At 38.7% G+C, this 7,500-nt stretch overlaps 1 long non-coding RNA gene across 1 annotated transcript in view; it reads right to left on the bottom strand.

The window, feature by feature from the left end:
* Window positions 1-6,217: 6,217 nt before the first annotated feature.
* Window positions 6,218-7,500, bottom strand: part of LOC103908901 (uncharacterized) — a 15,163-nt gene continuing 13,880 nt past the window's right edge. Inside the window, exon 5 of the long non-coding RNA XR_012392005.1 lies at window positions 6,218-7,500. This exon is cut by the window's right edge and continues 845 nt beyond it. This is a non-coding gene — a long non-coding RNA (uncharacterized lncRNA).

Below are 7,500 nucleotides of genomic sequence, written 5' to 3'. Positions count from 1 at the left end.
TTCCTGCACATTCCAAGGGGCATAATCTTGATCTTGTATGCTTTTCTGTTGTTGCCTCAAACAATATTTCCATAACAGATCATATAATCTCAGATCATAAGTCTGTACCTTTTAATGTCTCTCTCTCTGGGAAGAGTAAAACCTTTACGCCCTGTCTCTTTCTGCAATATCGTGAACATTGATCATAATATCCTTGATGAAGTGATAAACTATTCGGTCAATCAATGTATCTCCATTTCTACTTCTGACTTGATGAATTATTATAATAGTAGCCTGTCTCAAATATCGGATACTGTGGCCCCTAAGAGAACTCGCAAGGTATCTTATACCAACCCCTCTCCCTGGTTTACTCTTGAACTGCGACATCAAAAAGCTTTAGGGCGTCGCCTGGAAAGACTCTGGAAAAAGAGTCAAAATTAACTTAATACTCAAGTCTTATTAACACTGGACACTCGAACTCTAGGACCCTGTTTTGTACTGTGGATAAACTGTTAAGGTCACATGACTCTTTCACTTGACCCAACTCAGTGTGTTCCTTACTCCAACTTTCTGGCAAGATTGATCAAATTCATCCAGGACTGCTTACACCTGTTTTATCTTCTTATGATAATCATTATGACCATATTCCTGTTAATTGGTCAGTAAGCACTTTTTCTAATTTTAAACTGCCCACGGTTGATTTTATTACTAAGGAAATTATGAAATCTAGGACTTCCACCTCTTTAGTTGATTCCCTACTGACTATTCAAGTTAAGTGCTGTAATAATTCACTCTCATCCTTCATAACATCTATTGTCTGTTCTTCACCATCTACTGCTACTGTCCCTTCATCTTTTAAAATAGCTTCTATTACTCCAATACTTAAAAGACTGGTGCTGATCCCAATGATCTAAACAATTTTAGGCCAATTGACAACCTTCCCTTTGTTTCCAAAATACGGGATAGAACAGTAGCAGCTCGACTTTACTCACATCTGCTTGCTAATAACATCTTTGAGTACTTTCAGTCGGGATTCCGCCCCAAACACAGCACAGAAACAGCCCTTACTAAGGTTGTTAATGATCTTAACTGCTGATTCTGGCTGTTTGTCCATACTTTTCTTTTAGATATCACCGCTGCATTTAATAACCATAATTAACTATAATTTTTTCATTTTTATGCTGATGATAATGCCCCCCCCCCCCCCCCACACACACATTCTATTATCTGAGATATTAATATGTGGATAACCAGTAACTTTTTAAAGATAAATGCCGGTAAAACTGAAGCCCTTCTGGTTGGCTCTAAATCTGTTCTTTCCAAAGCTCAATACTTTACTCTGTCTATCAATAATTCTCCAGTAAATTTTACAACTCATGCTAAAAGTCTTGGGGTAATACTAGATCAGGGGTGCTCAATCCTGTTCCTGGAGATCTACCTTCCTCTACAGTTTAGCTCCTACCCTGATCAAACCCACCTGAACCAATTAATTAGGACCTGAAATCCACTTGATAATTACAGACAGGTGTGTTTGATAAGGATTACAACTGAAATCGGCAGGAAGGTAGATCTCCAGGAACAGGATTGGCCACCCCTGTACTAGATGGTACGCTTTCGTTTAATTCCCATATAAGTAATATTTGACCATCTGTCTTTTTTCACTTGTGTAACATAACATTGCAAGACTTCGCCCCTCACCAGTATCCTAACAAAGTACTGAAGAGCTTGTACATGCTCTGGTTACATCAAGGATTGATTATTGCAATACCTTCCTATCTGGTGGTATCCCTCTTAACCAACTTCACAGATTAAAGTTAATCCAGAACTCAGCAGCTAGGGTAGTCACCTGCTTGCGTGCTTCTGAACACAAAACTCCAAATTTTCATTCTCTTGCATTGGCTTCCTGTTCTTTATTGTGTACAACATAAAATTCTTTTATTAACTTGCAAAGCTCTTCACAACCTTGCACCCGACGGAAAGCTGTTTTTTTCCGTAGGGAACTCGCATGGGCTGCACAGGAAACCGTCATGGATGGTTAATAGAGGGTTCCTGTGGGTCCTTAAAATAACTTAAAATGTCTTAAATTACAATCCCGGAATCTAAGGTCTTAAATGTACTGTACAGTTGCTGTAGGTATTTAATTTTTAGCCGGTGTGCCTAATGACGATGGAGTTGCACAGTGGTCCATCGTAAAACATCTAATAGTTGATCAATTTAGTATGTGTGAAACAGGAGTGAAATGACAGTCTCCTTGATTTATTGGCTTATTACGGTAGGTCAGCTACAGGCGCTGATGTTGGTCTGTACCTTTGTGCTGCCATTACGCGGTTGTTGAGGTGAGGTTCAAAATGCAAAGATGGGAAAGAATAAATCTAACAACAAGTGGATGGAAGAGGATGCATTTAGGAGATGGTTGGTGCAGGCTGAAAATAACAATAAGGCAATGTGTAAATTCTGCAAAAAACCGTTTCGTTAGGGACCATGGGGCTTGAAGCCATCAAGTCGCAAATGAAAGGAGGAAAGCACCAGAGATACGTTTCAGCAGCTAATCATAGCGGGCCCAGGTTAATCCCTGGATTGTTTGCAGCTCAATCTAAGGATGTTACTAGTTCAGACCCCACCTCACAGTCGGCTATAGCAAATGTCATTTCACAGCCAGATACCCAAAAGGCAGAGGTACTGTGGGTTCTCCATACTGTGACGAGGCGCAATATATTTAAATCCAACGAGGAGATACGTGACATCTTTGCTGCTATGTTCCCCAATTCACAGCTTGCAAAGTCATTCACCCGTGGTGAAAATAAAACTGCATATGTCCTCAAATATGGCATCATCAAGAAGTAGCTTTCGTGCAGTGTTAGTGAGAAGCCATATGTCATCATGTTCGAAGAACGTTTGAATAAAACGACAAAGAATAAACAAATGGACCTTCATTTGCAATTCTGGACTACTAAAGATGAGACTGGCACGTATTACGTCATCCCCTGCTACTATGGGTCGGTGTTCATGGGTGACTTCAGAGCCGAGGACAAGTTGGGTCATTTTAATGCAAGTATCGTTACGATTGTTTGAAATCTCATCCTATTATTCATACTAAGTGTGGTGTAAAATTGAGTAATGTTAGTATGACTTAAAGCTCATATGCTAGAGGTGTAAACACCAATACTTCCCTGATGCTCAGTGTTCCCACTCCCACTCAGTGTTCTTTGACAATCTAACAGGTAACAACACATAGCTCAGAGTTTAAAGGGTATAGTTTAAAAATGCTGAATTGTGATTTTATGCACTGTTGGGCAATTGTCAATTTGATGATTTAGGTGATGTGACTTGTGCTTTTGTCAAGTAATGTCAGGCAGTCAGAGTGGTGGAAGTGAGCGTGAGGTGTTACTCTTCATGCGAGACAGTCAGAGCGCCCAGTCAAAAAATTTGTCAGAACCTTCTATTGAAGTTCCCCCTGAAGTTCCCCTCTGTCCAAAATATGCTCAAAGAACCAGACATGTGCCTGCAAAAAATTTGTGTTTATCAAACGAAGTGTTATATTACATGTAACCGGGGTAATATTCACTTGATATTTAATTAATTTCCCCAGTAATACACTCATATTAAGTTTAGTTTGTTTTTAATCGAGGCCCCTTTAAGAGTTTACGCACATACAAATGAGATTGCAGTGTGAAACAGTTACACAGAGAGAGAAAAAGTGAATAAAACTGTTAAGGAGAGAAAGTTTTGTCAACTCGTGAGCATGTAGTAGATGCAAGTGGTGTGATTTTGCTTATCGGATGGCTTTATTTGCTGCTCATGTGAAGAGGCCATTTTAATTTTGGGTCAAGTAACCTTTATTGTAAAAACAGACTGTAATTAGTGCCATGTAGTAATAATAATAACAATAACAACGTGAAATCAGGTTGACAATTTGTATTAAAATGTTAACTATTTTGTGTATTCGAAACTCAGAGATGAAGACATCGCAGGATTGAAGGTATTAGCACCTGAAGCAGCTGTGCACTCTAGCATGGATTATAGCGACACAGATTCTGCATTTGAATGTGAGACAGAGACCATAGACTTGCCAGAGCCACTGGTAGTTCTGTATGATGCCAATCTGAGATGCCTCTGCCAAAAATGAATTACAATAGAAAAATTTATAAACATTTGAAAGACTGGGAAAGGAGTTAACTAATGAACAGTGTGTAAACCTTTAAGTTATGACAAGATACTTAAACACAGAACTGGAAGGATCACAAGCACAATCTCACATTGTGTATGCACTGTAGTATCTGAGAGTGCAAAAACAAGTCTGGTCAAACAGATAATGCACAACAACAAAAAAGACCTGACACATGTCCCAGCAGTACTTTGGGGGAATGATATGATGGACACAACGAGAAAACAGTACACCGCAATCATGAAATCAAAACATCAGGGGCCTCATGTACGAAGACTTGCGTGGAAATCATACTAAAACAATGCGTACGCACAAAGCTGTAAATGTGCGTACGCAGAAAAAAATTCAGATGTATGAAACACTGCGTACGCCGAATCTCACGCATATTCTTTTGTACATCCGAATGAACGTGAAACTGAGCGCAACATGCATGAGCACAAAACCCCTCCTTGCCTCCTCCCCCGTATGAATATGCTAATGACTATGCTAATGAAAAAACCCAACGAAAAAGCAAAGGCAAAATCAAGCAAAAAGAGAAACTTTGAACAGAATGTGAATTGGAGGTGCTGCTTTCGGAGGTAGACCGGAGAAAAGCGGTGTTATTTGCAAGTTTGTTCTCCGGAATTAACAACAAAAGAAAAAAAATAGAGTGGGAGAGTTTAGCTGATGCGGTTAACACAGTTGGGTCTGAACATCGCACTGAGTGCATTAAAAAAAAAGAAATAGTGTGGTTTATATGTGTAAAAGGTTGCAACACCCTAAACAGTCTCAGTGGCGCACCTCGTAAGACGCATGTGATCATGTTTTGACACGTTCGAGCATGAACTCGGCTCGAATCCAGCATCTGATGAACTCTTTCTTCTTTTTTTCCCCGCTACATATCAGATTTTGCCCACTATTTATCACGAGAAAGACAAGTAGGAATCATCAATAAGTCTGTGCTTCATATTTTATTTGCACATTTATTGAATGGAAATGTTTCTGATTCACGCATGCAAATTCATCTTCAGGTGTCTTTATAGCAATGTGCGTGCAGTAGATCGCTCAGATTACATTGGGAAAACAGGCGACTGCTGCAAATTGCGCTTTAATGTTTAGCTGGTCTGTATAGTATGGAAACTTTATATACCTGCTAGATGAACCCGTCTCATACAGCTGCCATTGCAAGGCTCAGACACTTTGTAGAGAGGAATTTAACACAACTGCCTCTAGGAGTCGCCAATGGAAATAAAACAGACACGCACAAAAAATGTGCGTACGCCAGCCAGAAAGCTGCCGTGAAGCTGCGCACATTCCCACGTTCAGTTCATTGTTAGTAAATCCAAAAGTGAGCGATTCTGAGCGTGAAACCTGGCGTACGCAAAGTTTTTGTGCGTACGCAGCGTTAATACATGAGGCCCCAGAACTTTGCTGTGGAGCTCTGTGGTCTTGTTGTGCAGCCTGACAGTCCACACATTGGGGCATCGCTAGATGGAATGGCGAACTGTACCTGCTGTGGGAAAGCAACTGTAGAGGTTAAGCGCCCATACAAATACCGGAGTGGTCTAACAGGGAGCAGCGAAGATTCACATTTCTGCTTGGACAAGGCACAACACCTCAATAAGAGTCATAAATACTACCATCAAGTTCAGCTACACATGTTCGTATGCAGTGTCCTGTTCTGCGATTTCTTAGTTTGGACAAAACTACACATGTGCCAGATTGAGAAGAAAGGTTACAGATTGGTGTTGTGAACTTTGTCCAAAAAAAAGTCTGAATGAAATTTTATTTAAAGCAAATTATTTAATTTAGTACCACTTCTTACATTACAGTAATTGAATGTTCAATTAACAGTTAAACGACAAATAATCTAGTCTTCTTATAACTCTATAAGCACTGAAACTTTGGAAAAAAGAGGCACAAAATATGTAAAAGTCCAAAAAACTTAGCGTTTACATAGTGTATACAAAACTTACATGTGCATGATAATACAAAAGTAAATTTAAATATACAAATATTCTACATAAATATATATATATAGTCAAAATAATTTTGTATTTAGAAATGTGACAAAATATAGGAAAAATAATGGTCAAAATTTCCAACACATTTAATATTTCGCCATTTCCAAGATCCTATGAAGCAATATAAAAAAATTCAGCACTGATAATTGTAAGAATCACCATTTGTGATTGTGTGCCAATAATAAATGATCATAATAGAACAGCAAATCATCACTTCTGAAAGATTATTTGACATTGCAACCTGTAGTAATGATAATAAATTCAGCTTTGAATCACAGGAATGCATTAAATGTGAAACTACACTCAATAATAAATAGATAACTAGATAAATAATGCACTAGAAATTAGAGTCGGTTCTCTTGTTTGATCATTTCTCTATTTTTTTATACCTTAGTCTTGATGCTGTTAGTGCAGGTTTGCACAGCCTCTTCTCTTCAATAATGAAAATATCACAGGAGACCCAGAGGGGGGCTACTGACCTTTATTGGGCCAGTGCATTATCTCTACGCTTGCTTGCTCTTTCATAAAATGCCTAACCACACTTCTTTCCCTAGGGCAATATGGCTGAGTGACTGCAGTGAATTGAGTGCTTGTAGATCCATACCCTGTTTAAATAATTTATTATACTCAGACACTGGTGTGAATAGGGAGAGGAGGAATAAGCAGCAGTTAGATGAAGAAATGGCTTATATTTGTACACTGCAGTATACTAAATTACAGACTAATGTAGAAATGCTGGGAGAAAATTAAGGTAAGCTCGACAGAACAAAGCAGAATTTGCTGTTGTTTTTTTTTAGATTGGCCTTTTGGATGCAGGATATCACCACACTGCACTCTTTTTTTTCTCTGTTACAGATCACCACGCATCATCATTTTTTATCTGTTTTCACCAGTGCTAGGATTATTTGCTTAATTATTGCCAACTGTTTCTTTTTTCCCGTTTACTTAAAGGTGCAGTAGATGATCTGCCAAAATGCTAACCGGTTAGCGTATTAACTTTGGACGGCAGTGGAGGGACTATTTCAAAGAAACGCCTTCTGAAATCGCAAACGCGTGAAAATTTTTTTGAATATAAGCATACCTGCATGTTTGTCAACATCAGGCTAAAGCTTTTATGCATTTTTAATAATGCAGTGTTTAGGTAAAATTGATAAGTTATCCTCACAATAAATAAGAGACAGGTATGCAGTCAGTAAACTACTGATTCATGACCATCTCAGAAAGTTATACATGTAGTAATGAGTACTGTCATCAATAAACAATCAAGGCTTTCTTTTCTGCTCAGATTTTTCTAAAAGAACAGCTCAAACCAGCCTAGGCCGGTTGGCTGGTTTTAGCTGGTTGACCAGGCTG

This window comes from Danio rerio, chromosome 16 (genome assembly GCF_049306965.1).
Source record: "Danio rerio strain Tuebingen ecotype United States chromosome 16, GRCz12tu, whole genome shotgun sequence".
NCBI lineage: Eukaryota > Metazoa > Chordata > Actinopteri > Cypriniformes > Danionidae > Danio > Danio rerio.
This window is presented reverse-complemented; position numbering and strand designations above follow the sequence as displayed.